General features: G+C 38.3%; 1 protein-coding gene across 1 annotated transcript in view; it reads left to right on the forward strand.

Annotated features, from left to right (window-relative positions):
- cn (Kynurenine 3-monooxygenase cn) overlaps nt 1-20,245 on the forward strand; it is a 163,515-nt gene that overhangs the window by 37,584 nt on the left and 105,686 nt on the right. The gene's annotated exons all lie outside the window — the stretch shown is intronic.

Genomic DNA, 20,245 nt, shown 5'->3' on the forward strand with positions numbered 1-20,245 from the left:
ATGGCCTTTCTCTTTCTTTTATCGATGTCGTCGTTCTTCCTCATCCCCTCTGATTAGTGCTCATAGGGGCTGGTTGCCCAATAATAATAATAATAATAATAATAATAATAATAATAATAATAATAATAATAATAATAATAATAATAATAATAATAATAATAATATCGAGCACGTTGTTCATGCGGTTAGGGGCGCGGAGCTGTGAGCTTGCATTTGGGAGATCGCGGGTTCGAACCCCACTGTCGACAGTTCTGAAGATGGTTTTCCATGATTTCCCTTTTTCACACCAGGCAAATACTGGAACTGTACCTTAATTAAGGCCACGGTCACTTCATTCCTCCTCTTAGCCATTTCCTATTCCATCTCAGCCATAAGACCTACCTCTGCCGGTGTGACGTAAAGCAAATAATAATAATAATAATAATAATAATAATAATAATAATAATAATAATAATAATAATAATTGTTACCGTATTTTTGTGGTAGGTAGAGGTGAAAGAAGGTGCGGGGGTGAACGGGTCTCAAACTACGAAATTAAAGTTAATGTAAAATTTAACAAGGTTATATTCTCTTTTCAAAATCAAGAAATAACAAGCATCGAAGGTACAGAGTAACAAGGCAACAAAAGAGCAAAAACAGTATTTACAGGCTTTGGGCTTCGAGCCCCGAACTTACAATTCTTGAGCGGTTAGCCCAAGCTTACATGTACATAAGGTTTAACAAAGGGGCAGAAAACCCCAATCACGCCCAGGAGCACTTGCTCCAAATTACACAGTAAGACCTCCTAGAGGCACGCAGAAACAAATTTCAAAAGAGCGATCCGCTCTCAAAGTTTTAAGCCTATCGAAAGGCCACACCTAACTCGACCTTCAAGCTGTCCGCTAAGGACGTAAACACAGGGGTAAAATACCCAACCTACTGAGGCCTATTAAGCGAGAAAAGGATAATTACATGGCCTCTAAAATACCAATGTGAGAGGAGGCGAACTGCACTCCTAATACATTTTGTTCTAAAACCTAATCTGGCTCTAGGCCACAAATGCAAGGGCTAATCCCATACTAAGGTGACTTTAGAAAGAAACAATTTACATTACGTTAAAGAAGAATTGGTTGTGAAAAGGTAAGTTCACCTCAAAACAATATGAGTGGGAGCTCGAGAGGGTTAAGCACTCTCTATCCCAATATGTAGCTTAAAAGATAATAGATACTAAGAGTCTTTACATTTTAGGGAAAAGTTACATGGTGGAAAAGCTTCGGACCCGCCCCGAGAGTTAAACTGCTGAGCTAGCAAGAAACGAAGTTATTATACGGCCATTACCTGTTTTTTGAACTGCTGCCCGAAGAAAGAGGCGCTTCCCGCCCCCTGCTATGTACTTTACACACTAAAAGATGGTAGAGAAGTGGCGCCGAGACCCTAAAATCAGCAGTTTATATCCTCTCGCGGAAAGTTCGAGGCGTTTCAGGAAAGAAAACACCCGCCCACAATCATTTATTGGTTAGGGTTAAGCAGCATATCCAATTTGAAGAAGAAACACCTTATTGGTCATAAATTAATTAAAGAAATTCGGGATTGGCTAAATTCAAAACAAGGGGAAAGAAAGGGGTATACAGCCAACTTAAACAATACCAGAAAGAAATTTAACAAGAAACAAACTTTTGAAATAAAAATTTCTCCAAAAAACAGTTCTTTCACCTTGCACTAGGGTGCACTATTGTAGTTCTTCAGTAGTGTCCTCTAGAAGAGAAAGTTCACACTTCTTACTACAAGCAAAACAAAAATACGTCGAAAACGACCCAGTTCAGAAACTTCAAAATTTCCAAGTAGTGACATCTTCTGGGTAACTTGAAAATTAATACATTAGATAAAGTTCGGACTTCCTCCAGCAGAGGATTTTCAACTGGCGCAAAGTTTGAATTAGCGGCGTGGAGGTGTACCGCCCGGTACAATAATAATAATAATAATAATAATAATAATAATAATAATAATAATAATAATAATAATAATAATAATAATAATAATAATAATAAATAATGGCGTGTGGCCTTCGGAGAGGTTTCGTGCAGGCATTTAGAGATGATGCTCTGTAGAAGATACCTGTTTTATGAGGGTGGCGCCTTACCTAAATAAAATGTAATGATGAGGACGGCACAAACACCCATCCCCCGAAACAGAATAATTCATTAATGAAAGTTAAAATCCCCGAGCCTGCCGGGAATAGCACCCGGTGCTCCTTGGGTCAAAGGCCAGCACGCTAGAAACTCTTGTCATCATCTTGATGTGGTGCAACACTTTTCAGACACACTCCCAATGGACGTGAGCTGCGTGTGCCATTTTAATCTCACACGAGCGCTCCTGCCATTCTTAAATCTCTCGCAATACCAGGAACCGAACCCTGGTCCCCCGATGAAGGTAGCTAATAGTCCTAACAGTTACTCTACGAAAGTGGACGTTGCAGATAAAATCGCTATATTTTTAGTTATGAAATAGATGTAAACGAATTTATGTAAACGAACATTTTAGCACAGTAACAATTACATTTTTTTTGCTATTTGCTTTACGTCGCACCGACACAGATAGATCTTATGGTGACGATGGGATAGGAAAGGGCTAGGACTGGGAAGGAAGCGGCCGTGGCCTTAATTAAGGCACAGCCCCAGCTTTCGCCTGGTTTGAAAATGGGAAACAATGGAAAACCATCTTTAGGGCTGCTGACATTGGGGTTCGAACCCACTATCTCCCGGATGCAAGCTCACAACTGCGCGCCCCTAACCGCACGGCCAATCACCCGGTGTACCAATTATAAATGAACTGGTTAAGTGAAAAGCTATTATAGCAATGGCATAGTGGGCAGCGCGACACATAGAGTTCTGTCATTTCTTTGGACGTGGTGGAAACCAACTTATTTCGCTGTTAGTTATTATAAAATATGTTTAGTTTAACACATGTTTGCAAAAAATTATAGTGGTTCGATAACATGATACTATTTTATTAAAAGTAATTATTTACATTAAAAAAATACTGTGTGTCATATTTTGTAGTTTGTTCTTGTTTATATATCATACATGTATTTTCATTATTTATAACTTGCACTAACAGATTTATGAATTTTTGAACATAAATAATAACATAATATTTTACAATTTTTATAATCTAAATATACAGAGTCATCTATAGCCAAAATATATTTCGTTTACTCATATTACATTTACTACGATTTACTTTCATCATTTGGGCAATGTTGGTGAACTAGGTGTCCACTTCGCATATTTTACTCATTTGTATCATTATGTTCACTTCGTTCTTCAAGTCCGTATGCCACTAATTAATTTTTCAAATATTGTGTACATGAGGAAAGTTCCTTTCTTTTTCGTAAGTACCAAACGTTGTCTTTTGACATAATGTTCTAATCAATAAATTTTTCCTACCAGTTTTGAGATTAGAGTATAAATGTATTAACCAATACGTACATTTTTAAATGAGAAATTATACTTTCTGTTCGTATAGAAGAAACATCGACGAGAAAATGGAAGTATTTCATCAGTTGTGTACAAAAGTAAATGTATAAATATTATTACGCAGCAAATTTAATTATTTCCTAACGTCTATTTACATATATATATTGTTGCATTTAAAGATCAATTCATCTCCACATTACAATAACTACAGTATGCCACTTCACACTAGTAAATATAAATTGTAACAACTTTTATAGCAATTTGTACAATTTAAAATTTATGTTTTCACAAAATTGTAGGGGGTCCACTGTCTGTAATTTTGTTTGCATTGCCAATTTTCCAGATATTTATCTGTTTTAGGTCAACTTAAGACCGAATAGGTGGTTTTTACTTTTCATGTCTGTCCGTTTGTCTGTTTGCCTGTTCCACCATTACGGCGAAACGGCTGGATAGATCTCGATTAAATGACATATTTAGTGTATACTCATTCCGAAGAAGGTTTTGATATGCATAACATTTTAGAATCTTTGAATAAGCGGAAGGTTTATAGGAAAACCAGACCGGTTTTCCTCCATTTTCTCTTATACTATTGATTTTCTGTAAACTCCGCGGACTGTATGCGAAACTACTCTTTATTATAAACAACTTTTGTTATGTTCATAATTTACATTAACTCTTAAAATGACGGAGAAAATTACTATTTTCCGCGGGTATCTTGCCCTGCATTGAGTGACCGACAGACCGACAACGAACCTACAGGTTACCATGGCAACGTCTCTGATTGCTTGCCACCATGGAAGAAGTAACGGAGGGAGGCTATTGCCATTTTCGTCATCATTCCTGTAAATTCGTGGGGTTTTTTCCTTGGGTAGAAAGCAAGAGATGCGTCAATCGGCCATTCTGAGGGATATTGGCGGTATAACGTTGGAGGTTATAACCGTCCTCGAATAGCGTAAGTAATAACACCATTATTCATCTTCTATTTACCTAAGAAACCCAGGGCCTAAATTTCTCCTTTGTTACCGCTTTCTTATATCCATAACTCATTTGAGGGGCATTTGATTTTCCAATACATTCACTTGGACATATTTGTCCTCATCCGGCTGGCCTCAGTTATAATCCTATTTTCTATTAATTTCAACTTTCTTAACTGTATTATTTTCTTCCTTAATTACTCGTACGTATGCGAGTGCTAATCCCGAAACCTGGACACTCTTTCCTTTGAGGAAATATTCTATGCTATGAAAATGTATAAATTTTGGCCCCGGAAAATATCGAAATATGGATGCAATTTTAACGACGGTGCAGACCGTCGTTTCGGGATAATTGGTGGCTAAATGGTAAGTCGTATTACAAAACAGGAAAAACAATTGCATTTCATTTTGGAGAGATCTACAAATTTGGTCATATGACTTTTTGTCGTATTTATATCCCTTATACGTTAAATAGAGCTGTATTTCTCGATTTAAATTTAATTTTGCACTTTTTACACGCATATGTTATCGTTTGGCACACTTATAGGAAAGACAGTATCATTCTATTCGGCACGCACATTGACATGACCAGCGGTCATATGATAGCCAAATTTGATGATTCTAGCTGTCACATGAGTATCAAAAGTACAAAGTAGTATGTGAAAACTGTACAAAATTTCACCCCATTCTACAACTCTAACTCAATCTAACCCATAAATATAGGAGATAAGAGAAGATGTCATAGGACCAACCATATAGAACACTGAACGGGGCGCCTGATGGTGAAGTCCGTTTTTAGGTATGTCGTACAGTTTCAAAGCAGTAACTCTCGAAATAAAGGTCTGCACTTCTAGACGTGTCCACGCTTATCTATATAAAGTTGTAGGGGCCCGCTGTCTGTAATTTTGTTTGTTTTGCCAATTAATCAGATATTTATCCATTTTAGGTCGACTCAAGACCGAATCGGTGGTTTTCATTTTTTGTGTCTGTCTGTCTATCTCTCTGTTTGTGTGTTCCACTATCACGACGAAACGGCTGGATAGATCTCGACCAAACATCATTTTTAGTGTATACTCATCCCGGGGAAGTTTTTGATATGCATATCTTTTTAAAATCTTTGAATAGACGGATGTTTTGTAGGAAAACCAGAACGGTTTTTCTCCATTTCCTCTTTACTAATGATTTTCCGTAAACTCCGTGGACTGTATGTGAAACGTCTTGTCATTATAAACAACTTTCGTTATGTTGTTCATAATTTACCTTAACTCTTCAAACGACGGAGAAAATTACAATTTAATGTGGGTTATTATACATTGTATTGAGTGACCAACAGGCCGACAACGAACCTACAGGTTACCATGGCAACGTCTCTGACTGCTTGCCAGCAGGGAAGTTAATTATTGCTATTTTCGTCATCATTCCTGTAAATGCGTGGTTGTTCCTTGGGTAGAAAGCAAGAGAGACATCAATCGACCATTCTGCAGTATACTGGCGGAATATCGTTGGAGGTTATAACCGTCCTCGAATAGCTTAAATAATAACACCATTAGTCATCTTCTTATCTGTTTACCTAAGAATCCATGCGCCTAAATTTCTCCTCTGTTACCGCTTTGTTATATCCGTAATTCATACCATGATAGTTTATTGAGGGACATTTGATTTTCCAGTACATCCACTTGGTATTTACATATTTGGCCTATCCGACTGTCATCAGCTATAATCCTATTTTCTATTAATTTCAACTTTCTCGACTATATTACTTTCTTCTTTAATTACTCCGTATGTATGCGAGTGCTAAACCCGAAATCTGGACACTCTTTTCTTTGAGGAAGTATTCCAAGCTATTCAAATGTATAACTTTTGGACACGGAAAATATCGGAATATGAATGCAATTTTAACGACGGTGTAGACCTTCGTTTCGGAATAATTGGTGGCTAAACGGTAAGTCGTATCACAAAAGAGAAAGCACAATTGCGTTTCAATTTTGAGAGATCTACAACTTTTGGCCTATGACTTTTTGTCGTATCTCTATCCCTTATACGTTAAATAGAGCTGTATTTCCCGATTTCAAGTTAATTTTGTACTTTTTACATGTATATGTTATCGTTCGGCACACTTACGGAAAGATGCAATCATGGCATTGGGCACGCACATTGACATGACCAGTGGCCATATGTTCTCCAAATTTTATGATTCCAGTGTCTCACGAGTATAAAAAATAAAGTAGTGTGTGAAAACTGTACCAAATTTCACCCCATTCAGTGACTAACTGAATCTAACCAATAAATATAGGAGATAGGAGGAAATGGCATAGGACCAACCATGTAGAACACTGAAGGAGGCGTCTGATGGTGAAGTCCGTTTGTAGATGCAATTTATTGTAATCTTACACAGTGACTTTACAGTAATTTACGGATAAATTCGTATACGATGCAGAATACCGTAGCGAAGCACGGGTATATTTGCTAGTGTTTTCATAAAACTTGTGGGCGTATTGTAATGTTAGAAGAAGTAACTCGCGAGATCACGATCAAACTATGACTATTAACAATCAGTCAGAAGGATACTATTGTGAGTGTTGTGATTTTGCTAATATGATTTTAGACCAACTTTGCTCAACATCTCCATTTATATTTAACTAGCAAGATACCCGTGCTTCGCTACGTGTACTGAAATTTATAACGGAATGCTTAACGTTTTGTATATAATCCGCCGAAATTCGCGATCTGACTCGTTTTCTGAGAGAATCCGCCGAAATTCGCGATCTGACTCGTTTTCAGAGATTACGGGAAAGTTACTCCCATTTTTCAATCTTTCTTTCCAGCAATCGATTTCGTACTTCCCGGGCTAGGTCCAGGTATTCCACCCGGTCAGCTGGGTCCCTAATTCTTTTCTATCTTTACCTATAAGCATTTTTGATATGGATCAAATCCTTAAGGTCATCCGGCGTGGTGTCGTCTTGGGTGCCTTGGCGGTACTGAACCCTCGCCGGACTGCATTCGTAGTCATTACCCGGCCAGGGCCCGTTTTCAGCGCGGTCCGCACATTTTGACGACGGTCCAGAACATTATTATTATTATTATTATTATTATTATTATTATTATTATTATTATTATTATTATTATTATTGATGTTCAGGACCCCACAGCAAGACGCCAGACCGCTACTTGGCAGTAAATTACATCTGCTGCCATTGTCATTGCTGACTATGTGACCAGCACCATTGTCGCGCGTAGGCAAGTGCGCGGGATTTCTGGCGATACGAATGATATACTTCCGTGCATTAACGGCCTTATTATAGAGGTGAACAATTGCACCGGCAATACCATTCCTATCGTTTATTTCAAATATGTTTAAATTTTTATTTATATGACAGGAGAATCTACAGTACTGTAATCTAAGAACGTTCTCCAAAGGAAAACACGGCTCTTGAAAACGAACCCAGGAAAGATTAAAAATGATCGGTTTATGACCAGAATACGTACATTGAAAATCCACAGCCTGTTTGCAGTCATTCGACCGGGTCAGGAATGGAATGAATGAAGCCCACATCTAGCGGCGAGGATAAGGATTTTGCCGGTTGCCGAAGCTTGTCGCACTCCTCTGGGGCAATGATTAATGAGTGACAGATGAAATGAAATGATAGTGGAGAGTGTTGCTGGAATGAAAGAAGACAGGGAAAACCGGAATACCCGGAGAAAAACCTGTCCCACCTTTGTCCAGCATAAATCTCACATGGAGAGACCGGGATTTGAACCACGGAACCCAGCGGTGAGAGGCCGGCCTGAGTCACGGAGGCTCCTAATAAGAACATTATGAACAGTAAAATCAATTGGTCTCAACTCCTTTTTCATCCCACCGCAGTTAAGTTGATTTACTCCCCCCCCCCCAAAAAAAGACGGCGTGTTTCTTTATGTTTAAAGAAGATTCCAAATACCAATGTTCACGTCTGTTACCTTCAGTTATGAGATGCAAGTATACACATAAAACATATTAACTTTTCTCACTTTTCACAATCTCCCCCACCCCCTAAGGGAATATTTCGGCTAAAAGTACTTGTTTCCTCAATAGTAAAGGATCTTCTAAATACCAATTATCACAACTCTAGCATCTTCAGTTTTTGAGGTATGTGTCCTCATAAAGGGAATTCAACTCCTTTTCACTCCCGCCCCCAAGATGGTCCCCCCCTCAACGCATTCTTTTTAAGGACATCCAAATACCAATTGTCACGTCTGTAACAACTTTAGTTTTTATTAGATGTAAGTATCCTTATACAATTAATTGAACTAACTTTTTAATTCTTTCAACGCCCCCCCCCTCCTTCATTGGATTTTCCGAGAATACGTGTTTCTTTACTTTTGAAGCAGATTCCAAATACCAAATTTCACGTCTGTAACATCTTCAGATTTTGAGATATCACTATCCTAATTAAAAGAATTCAACCCCATTTTCAATCACGTTTACCCTCTCACCCACCCAAGTGGTTTTACCGAAACAAAAAATACACGTTTCTTTATTTTTAATAGAGATAAAAATACCATTTTTCACTTGTGTAACATGTTAAGTTTTTAAAATATACTGTAGAAATGCTCATTCTAAAATTTCAGCCCCTTTTTAGTTCCCCTTAAGTGGATTTTCCAAAAACAAATCACCTATGTTTCTTTACTTTTACAAGAGAATCCAAATACCAACTTTTACGTCTGTACTATTTTACGTTTCAGAATATACTGTAGATATAGTCCTTCTAAAAATTCACCCAAACTTGTCACTCCTGTTTAACCCCATTAATTGGATTTTCCAAAAACAAAAAAATACGTGTATATTTATTTTTAAAGGAGATCCCAGATACCAATTTTCAAGTCTGTAATATCTTCAGTGACTGAGATATAAATATCCTCATTAAAGGCATTCAACCCCTTTTTCACCCTTTTCAACCCTCCTATTAGAATTTTCAGAAAACGATAAATACGTGTTTCTTTATTTTTAATGGAGATTCTAAATATCAATTTTTACATGTGTAAACTTTGAAAGTTTGGAGATGTAGATACACTCATTTTAAACATTCACCCCTACTACTTGGATTTTCCGAAAACAAAAATTATGTGTTTCTATATTTTTAAAGGAGATTCCAAATACCAATTCAGTTTCTGAGATATAAGTATCCACATTAAAGGTATTCAACCAATTTTTCACCCCTTTTCACCCCTACTATTGAGATTTTCCGAAAAAATGCGCGTTTCTTTATTTTTAAAGGAGATTCTAAATACCAATTTTTACATCTGTACACTTTTAAAGTTTTGAGATATAGATACATTCATTTTAAAAATTCACTCCCTTTTTACTCCCCTATATTTGGATTATCCAAAACCAGAAAAATACGCGTTTCTTTATTTTTAAGGAAGATCCCAAACGCCAAATTTCAGGTCTGTAATATCTTCAGAAATATAAGTATCCTCATTAAAGGCATTCAACCCCTTTTTCACCCTTCCTATTGGGATTTTCCGAAAACAAAAAATACGTGTTTCTTTATTTTTAAAGGCGATTCTAAATTCCAATTTTTGCATCTGTAAACTTTTAATGGTTTGAGATATAGATACACTCATTTTAAAAATTCACCCCCCTTTTCACCCCCTTAGCGACGGAATATCAACGAATCCTCCCTTAGCGAGCACCTACATTGTAATGTAAATGTATTCTCAAAATTTCATTTCTTTATGTCCAGTAGTTTTGGCTCGGCGATGATGAATCAGTCAGTCAGTCAGTCAGTCAGTCAGTCAGTCAGTCAGGGGTACTCTCAGTTTATAGTGAACTAAACATCACGATCTTGCTGTGTTCGGCTATTATGCGTAGCCCGGTTATCACCTTTCCGGGCTGACATGTTTGCAGAAAAATTGACTACGCTATTTTATTTGTGGTCAAAATGTCAAGATATTAATTGCACTCAGTATTTTAAATCATTTTAATTTTAAAGTTAAGCGAACACGTAAATATAAGCACTGTGGTAGTGTGTCATTTTTCTGACTTGCTTACAGTAAGTTCTACACTGGTAAAAGAGGCTGATCACTGCCATCTTCACGCTTCCTTTTCTTGGTTTCCGTGTCGGTCGCCAGATGTCTTCCTTTCAGAAACCATGAACTCATGAAATCCGCAGGTTTGAAAATCCTTAGTGGAGGACCCACCAATTTCATGAACAGAAGATTTGCTACTGTATTCAAATGCAATGATGCTCTTGTTGGAGTCATGATCACGTTCTTTTCTGAGAAGTCTGTTTCGCATTCACTTGGGATGCTACTCATAGTGTTAATAAGGGACAGGAGAGACACTGGACATTTCTTCTCAGCAAGATATTCAGATTTGTCTTTCATGGAGCTTAAAATGTTTACATATGTTTCTTATTTCTGCTTCTCCATGAGTTACGTCAGGATTTTCCTGCCAAGTTGTAGTGTCCAAAACTCTAGCCAATTCTGGGATTTCAATTTCTTCTGTTGTTAGGGGTTATCCATACGTCTGCCCAGGCACTAATAGAACTTTACAGCATCTATAGGATTCCCTTCCTTTCTTGCTCCTTTTTCTGGATACACGCCTTTAAACATTAACAGTGCTTGTTCTTCCAAGGCTTCAGTGTAGCATGGGCCATGTTTTGACTTTCTTTCAGAAAACACCTTAATTAGCTGGCATATCTTCTTATGGGCCGAATAAATGGTAATGTCATGAGCTTGCAAGTCAACACTAAGTTCTGCCAACTCCTGAAGAGCGTCACACTTCAATGCGTGGTCTAATATAAAGTTGATACTGGTTTTGCGTTTAAGGAGTCCTCCACACATGGTTTGATCAGTTTTGTCTCTTTTGAGATCATCTTTGGCACTTTTGAAATGTGCCCCTAAAACTTTAGAATTGTTCCACACATCTGAGACTGCTCTAAAGCAAGAAGCAACCCATCGTGTATCTAGAATCCTTCCAATTTTTAGGAGTACGGTTTCAAGTTCCTCTACATTAACTTTCAGTTCCCTGGTATTTTTATTTGACTGGTGGTAAACTATATACAGTTTATCAGGGAAAGATTTGAAGTGGTTTACATGTGAGGGGAAATGTTGACTCACAGTATCAACTACGAAAAGTTCTAGCCTGTGATTGGCTTAATGCCAAAACAATACATTGGGAAACTTGCTTAATTAAAGTAATTACACCCTTCTTTTATTCCTACCATTACTGCAGCCCCACAAGTTGAGACTGCAACAAGATTCTGTTTCAGAAACTCATCACTGAACCCCAATTCCCCAAAATAAGTCATCAATGCACTAAATATACCTTCTGCAGTGACATCTCGCAGTTCGATAAATCACAAAAAATGTGTTGGTTGGCTGATCCATATCTGGAAGTGTTGTTCTCAGGTATACTATCAGTGGTGACTGCTGACTGAGTGTGGTACTTTAATCTATAAGGAGGCCACTTTTACAATTGCCAGGCGGTATCTTGTTTGATACCTTTTTTTTCTCATTTCTGTTGCGATATGAGAAACAATATTAATGCATGCTTTAGTTGAATGAAGAATGCGGCCTCTGTTAACGGCCCACATTAACGTCATTTAACTCCTGCACGTCAACTCATTTTCGAAATCGTGGAAAGCTTGATTTTTACACCACTTTATATGCTGTTCGAAATACATCGGCTATTATTTGCTATTCTTTTTCGAAAGCCATAATGCATGCAGTTTCCAAAGTTTTCAGTTTTCCTTTTTTAATATTTTAACTGCAGCCTGATGAGCTGAACTCTATTTAGGTTAATATATTTTCTTGCTTAGAGAAAGCATTTGCTGGCATTTATTTTCAGTTCCACCAGTTGCACAAATAGAAACTGAAACCTTCTGCGGTTAAATGTTCATCCCTCGTGATGTGCTTTCTGTTCACAAGTTGCCAACTTCTTTACAAATTTTGCAGCCAAGTTTCTTATTTTTACCACCAACCATTCGTATTTACTGCAAAATTCAATTTTTTCTCCAAATCCCAGCATTCGGGAATGTCCTCCGTCACACTGCTACACGCAGCTGAAAGCTCTTTGTTGTAATCTTCTTTTGCATCACCACAGGACACTATTGGCGCTTCCCCGTCATTGTTTACGTTCGAATAATTAACTTTCAGCTTTTTCTATGCCTGTGTGGATGTAAAATAGTTCGTTATTTTCTTCATCCTTCAAAACTAACCATACACACAAAATAACAACCTAACTCAGCACCAAACACTAGCTTACGTGCTTACAAAAACGAAACTCCCTTTTTTACTAGGTAAGTCTCCATAGCTATCGAAATACCGTACTTTAGACTTACGTTTTACGTAGGCAACATAATGAGTTTCACGGCTGCGACTGTTGTTTAAGTTAATTACAGCACTCTCATGTTAACACTGATATGACATTTAATGTCTTTAACCCTCGGGACGTCGCGCGAGACAGTGTACGTCAGTAGTCGCGTGCGGTGGAAAAGACCGCGCAAGAATTCCATATCGTTTTTGTATTTCAATTTGCTATTTATTTTTGTTATGTTGCTATATTTTTGTTTACTCTCTATTCTCATCATTAAAATACAAATATTATTTATTTACATTTAAATAATGCTTTAAAATTATACAATAATTAACGTTATGTTCTACCTAACATACATAAAAAACAGTGAAATGGGAAGAACATAGATTTACAGAATTCACTATAGTAAACCGGTAAAAGAAGTATAGTGCAATGTACGAGTAATTTACAGCTATCAGTAAAAATATGTACAAAACTAAGTTACAGCAATATTAATAACGTATACTGTCCAATGGTAAGATCAAGGTTACAACAGATAGAAGGGTAACAGCAATTACAGATTTACTGTTCACTACAGACAATTTATTTGTCATTCTTCATTATATTCGTGAGCTGACTGTGTCCTTAGATAATAAAACGGTCATCTTCATTTTCTTCATCTTCACCTGTTGTCCCCATACTGCAGGCTTGACAGGTGAAGATAGTGTGCTCCGGCATATGCACAGAGAGCAGGTAGCATACAAAGTCTTTGTCTTTCTGTTTCCTTTTCCACACCATCAATCAATTTGTTTATCCTATCAACTTCTTCGGAATCCTTTTCCACTCGCAACACAAGTAAACAGTGAAACAATTCGTGTATACGAACAGTTGCGCGTCCAGGGTTAGAATCAAATTCAACAAGCGGCAGTAGTCACCCGCGGTCGAAAGCACCGCACACTCACATAAACATCCACAGCGACAAAAGAAGAGCAGTTAGGGAGCGCTACTTGGCTATAAACACTAGAGGAAGGTGGCGGGGTAGATATGGTGGAGGGAGAAATCTGTCCTGTAACAATCGTAGACAGAGTAAAAAAAAAGAAGGATGCGTACGGTCGAAAAGACCGCGGCGCGACGTCCCGAGGGTTAAACGTATGTGTGCTACATACTGGTCATCACATTGTTGCGGAATTTAGTTATTAATAAAGAAACTGATGTTCAGTATGGATTGAATCGCATGGATTTTGATCATTTTATATGCAATAACACAGAGTTACAGTCACCAATTTATCAAAAACCACCATCATATCAACATCCAGCAAAGAGATTACAAAACAAATAATCCGTGCTCGAAATGATGTTCGACGGAAATTTAAAGACCTTGAACGTATTCAAGCAGACACTGATTTATTTATTGAAAACGCAACTAGGTACACCACTGAAGGAAATTTTTGATTATACTTCATTGCCGCAGTCTACTACAAGTTTTGTTTCTATGCAATAATCTTATAATAAAGAGAAGCATAAACAAGAGGAACATGAAGAAGAGAAGAATGAACGAGAAAAGCATAAAGAAGAGAAGCGGGATGAGAAAGACGAGAAGAAGGTTAGGGATGAAGAAGGAGGTGAGGAAGAAGAGGATGGGAAAGAAGAACTTAACTATACTTAACCATCTAAGCGTGTTAAGTATATAACTACAGATGTTATTGCTGAAACACCTACTACATCAACACAAGATCTACCTTCTTTGTCTTAGGTTATGATTGCGCTAGAGTATCGTAATCAGTTTAAGACTTTTATTCGAAATACCTATGAATCACTTCCTGCTCCTTGTATAGAAAAACTCTTTACATGACAAACTGACACAACCTATGGTATTCGCTATGAAGACGATTGTTTCTGGATAGGTAATGCAAAGGTTAAGATAAATGGCAACAGACTTATCGTAAAGGGTGTTAGCTATAAACCTACTAAACGACTCTTAGAACTTCTTTTCTCACGAATACCTGACAAGGATATAATTTTACAAGATGATCTTAAAAAAATATAAAGCAATATTTTTTGCTACTGACGCAACACGACGTAATTACAAGAGGACGGAAGCTGTATGGGTATGTATGTATGTATGTATGTATGTATGTATGTATGTATGTATGTATGTATGTATGTATGTATGTTGGGTATTCAGCCCGAAGGCTGTTTGTATCCTCAACAGATTCACCATTAGCTTTCATAGATGGCCTAGGTGTCACTGAAGAGGCGTACTAGGGAAATGAGGAGTGTGGTAATTTCCCGTTGTTTTCCTGTAAATGCAAATAAGCGTCACAAGAATCGAAAGTTTATTTCTAAGGTGTTTCCGTCACATCAACCAACTGCACCTGGCCTTAATATTATCTACAAGCCTTTGTTGCCGTATGTAGACGTAAGATAGTGGAATGACCATAACTTACTCGTTGAACGATTACAACTTCTAGTAGCTTCGCAAGATACTGGTCACACAGGTCACGAATCAGAAATTCTAGAAATAGAGAGTGAATTACGACATGCGGGTATTATTCAGTAACGGCTCGTGAAGATAAGACCTCGCATGTAAAGATAAGCATCGCACACGAGTTACATAAGCCAGCACGCCGCATCTACAGGCACAGGCGCGTTGTTACACGCGGAAAAGATGATCTCTGGCGAGCAGACTTATTAGAAATGATTCCATATGCCTCTAGCAATAAGGAGTATAAGTATCTGCTTATTGTCATCGATGTGTACTCTTAATTTTCTCTTGCACAACCTGTGCGTTCGAAGACAGCAGCTCAAGTCAAAGACGTATTTAAATATATTGTTGAACAATCAAAATGCTGCCCAAGGCTTCTTCAAACCAATCAAGATAAAGAGTTTTACAACAAGTGTCTTGGCATTCATCACTACTCTACGTACAGCACTCTGAAGACAAGCGTTGTAGAAAGCTTTAATCGTACACTGAAAACAATGATGTGGCGAGAATTTACAGCTCAAGGTTCATATCGTTCGATTGTACTACTGCCTAGATTCGTGTCTACCTACAACGATACACCTCATCGCATTATCGGCAAAAAGCCATTTATTGTTACAAAGAATACAACATGCTTAGATGCAATTCATCTTGTAACCAAACGGTTGATCCGTGCCGCCATCGCATTTAAAAGGTAATTTTGTTCGTATCAGCAAACACAAGTCTATCTTTGCAAAAGGATACACCCCTAACTGGAGCACAGAAATGTTTAAAATCAGGAGTATCAAGCTTACAAATCCAGTTACATATTTAATTCACGATCCTACAAGACAGCCTTTTGAAGAACTACAGAAAACAAAATATCTTGACCACTATTTAATCGAACGTGTTTCACGACATTGTGGAAATAAACCGTATGTCAAATGAGTTGGTTTTAATAACAACTTCAATTCATGGATTTAAAAGTGGATGTACTTTAAAACTTGAGATTTTTTTATACTCGAACCTATACCCTTCCTTTCTTCTATGTCATAAGACAAAATTAAACCTGCAAGTGAACATTATTACTACTATTTAATTTAGGACATAGTGTAGGGTAGGATTAATATTAAAAAATTAAACAACACCTACAATATTTTTCTCAATTCGTATTTATTTTAGAATGTATACATTTTCCTTCCTTCACGTAAATCTGTTCTGTCCTTTCTTGCATAGATTATTTCTGCTGCCTTCGCTGTTTAATGCCACCATCCAGTAACAGTTTCCTTTCATTGCACCGGTAACGACAAGTGCTGCTATCTTCTCAGCAACTGTAGCATTAGGTGACGACACACGCTGCATAGCTTTACGATACAGATTTTCATCAGTCTTAGTTCAGGATTGTTTTGATGAAAAGCAATGTCATACTCTTTGAAGACAGCATCTAAAACATTAATACCAGGATCACCACGTGTCAAGCGGACGTTAAGTCGAGTTACAGGGCCGCAGTACTAGTAACTAGGAAGATGAAACTCAAAAGGGAGAAGATCAAGCACCTTATTGATGAGACCATGCCCAGCATGCTTTCTCACCTTTCTCCCAGCAAGTTCCTTCACTTTATCTGTGACAATTTTCTTACTCTTTTCGCAGCCATGATAAGTGTTTATAAGCGAAGACAACTCGTTAGTTTTAGGTCCGTGATACAGTTTAAATAGTTCACATGTACAACACTGTCTTACTGAAGATCTCCTAGCTAAACTTACTTGTTCATGAGTAAACTACACGTTTGAAACGCTGACAAAACAGGAATTTAAGTCCGCTCACGAGGCACTTTATCCCAGACCTCCTTTACAGCATTCGCAGCTACATTGACCAAAAATGTCTTTGGTAATGCATTCAACTCTTTTTCAGTAAAAGTGTTTAGTTTCTTTTTGCATACATAACATTTTACGATTGCCTTTTCAACTGCGTTACACGTAGCATCAGATAGAAATGACATGATGTCTTTACTCTACAAATGTTTTTTTCACACTGACGTAATTTGGACACTGAAATTTACATATGTTGTTCACCTCCCGGTATGCACTGCAACACAACAAATCAAAGAGCATGCACACATGTCGTAAAGTCTGTTTAATTGTTTCTCCACCATGTTCCTTGTGAAGAGTTTTAAATGATCGACATTCTAATTCATGTATGTCGATAATTTCACACGTTGATAGTAGATACTGACGCAATCATTCCTTTTTTTCACAACCCGTTAAGAAAACCAAGATCTGCTCTTGACAAATGAGCGTTCATGATCATAGATAGAAAACGATAAGGTATTCCGTTTTCTTCCCACTGCAGACCTAAATTATGTCTATCCATTGTGTCTGCATTTTATCTTTATCTATTTGGGAACCATAAGGAAAACGTGGGCTAAATATTAAACTGACGAGTTTTGACCCCCACAACACAGGACAATCCAACACAGTCACCTCTTTGAACACAAATTTGTTGCCGTTCACTTTGAAGCCTTGTACATCAAGTATTAATGTATTAATGTTCTCGTCATGGTGGAATAAAGCGTTCTACTCTCTATCACAGTATCTTGGAGACTAAAGAAAACTTCATGCTTATACCGTCTATAAAGGCTTGAGTTTACTAGAGAGTAACCTTGATAAAGAACAAGCCTAATCTTGCATAAGAATAACAACGTAATCGGCGCATAATAAAACGGAATTTTTAAATCGTCCGCGCTTATTACGTCACAGCTCTGTCACTACACCAAGGGGGGACTAGGCCAGATGAAGAGGAGTAAAGGCTATCTGACCTTAAAACTGGACCCCAAGATAGCAACTGTGTGGTTAGGCGCCTCAAAAATGGCAAATTGAAGGGTGTCTGTCCATAAAACTACGCCAAAGATTGCGATTGTGTAGTTAGGCCCCTCCGACAATGGCGACAGGAAGGGCATCTATCCTAAAAATTGGGCCCAACATGGAGACAGTGTAGTTAGGCCCTCCGAAATGTCGTCTGTGAGGAGCGAAGCGCAACATCGTAAAACTGAGCACAAAATGGCGACTGTGTGGTTATCCCCCCCAAAATGGCAACGGGAAAGACATATCTCCGTAAAACTGGGCTCTGTGTAGTTAGGCCCGTCCAAAATGGCGAAAAAGGGCATCTGACCGTAAAACTGAGCCAAGATGGCGACGGTGTAGTTTGACCTCTCCAAAATGGTGACGGGTAGGGCATCTGCCCGTGAATCTGGACCCAAGATGGCGACGGTGTAGTTAGGCCTTTCCAAGATAGCGACGAGAAGGGCATCTGGCCGTAAAACTACTTGAGGAAATATGTGGCCCCTCTAGTGGGAGTATCAAAATGGCAACGGGAAGGTCATCTGAGCCTATAAATGTGCCCTGTGTAGTTGGGCCCTCTAAAATGGCGACGGGTAATGCATCTGACCGAAAAACTAGGCCCTATGTAGTTAGGCTCTTCTATGAAGTTAGGCATACTCTTTTATGCGAATCCCCCATTGCCCTACTACTCAAGATGGCGTCGGCATAATCAGCGAATCCCCATTGCCCTACTGCACAAGATGGTATCAGGAAGGGCATTTAACCGTAAAAGTGAGGTTAGGTCCCTCCACGAGACTTGCTCTCTCACGCGAATCCACATTGCCCTACTACTAAAGATGGCGTCGGGAAGGGTATCTAACCGTAAAAGTGAGGTTATACCCCTCTATGAGGTTAGACTTGCTTTCTTAAGTGAATCCACATTTCTCTACTACTCAAGATGGCGTCACGAGAATCTCCGTTGCCCTACTACTCAAGATAACTTTGGGAAGGGCATCTGGTCGTAAATGTGAGGTTAGGCCCCGCCAATATGGCGACTGTTGCCGTCGGGAAGGGCATTTGCCCGTAAAACAAGTCTCTACGGTTAGGCCCCTCCAAGATGGCGACTGTAAGGTTAGACTTGCTCTCTTATGCAAAATCCACGTCGGGATGGGCATCTGGCTCTAAACGTGATGTTTTGCCCCTCCAAGATGGTGATTGTGAGGTTAGGCTTGCTCTCTTATGCAAAATCCGGCGGGGACAGTATGATTGGATGCTAGGGATCAATGACCTTGCCAGGGGTCAATGACCTCGGGTGCTGACTCAGCACGAAAATGCTGACGGTTATTTGTTTTAGAACATACATAGCCCTACTACTTCTACTTACAGCTATTCAAATATATATGCATTTTTTCAACTAAGAGCTTAATTTATTTTCTTCGTTTTCTTTATTTGTACGACGCTAATGAAAGACACAAGACAAACATTTTAGACGGGAATAACTTGCTCTGGCGTGTAAATAATTATATATCCAACCTTTGTACCGTTTCTCCTTGTACCGGAGTCGGGGAGACGAATCATCGTAGCGAGTTTTTACTACCGGATATCGTTCCTCACGTCAACCTCATCAGAGCAATGAAATGAAATAACGGACGTGATATATGAAGTAGGAAGGAAGAGTGTGAAGTCCGGTGCAGGCATATAGCCTATTCCCGTCGAATAGCAACAAAGGTTCAGCTCAAGGCTTAACGTCCTCATCCGAAAGACCAATCACCTTGTAGAGCATCATATGCTCTCACTCCATATGGGCACTGCCAGAAACATCTGGAATTGAATCCATGCTTGTGGCTCGGAATTTGTTGCTTATAAAATGTATACCACCACTTCTCCTACCCTACTGGCCAACATTCTAATTGTGAAAATGTTTTCGACCAGCGGGACTCGAATCGGCTAACAATGGTGTCAGAATGTATATACTTCACGCCTTAACTATCATATCCACCAGGCGGGATGTGTAAATAATTGAACGATCGTACAGAAGCTAATTTTAAAATTAAAAATAAACAAATCTGATCAAAAGGAAAGTGTTCAATTATTTTTCACTAAATTTATTAACTATATTCATAGAGAAATAAGAGTGCAGAGTCTCATATTCTAAATTCAAGGTTTTGTTTTCTAAAACTTTAATTTTATATTTTCGACTTAAAGAGTTGAATATTCGAAAGCCTGTATGTATTGTTTAAATGTGTTGGTAGGGAGTGGAG

The sequence above is a fragment of the Anabrus simplex genome, chromosome 1, assembly GCF_040414725.1.
Source record: "Anabrus simplex isolate iqAnaSimp1 chromosome 1, ASM4041472v1, whole genome shotgun sequence".
Lineage (NCBI taxonomy): Eukaryota > Metazoa > Arthropoda > Insecta > Orthoptera > Tettigoniidae > Anabrus > Anabrus simplex.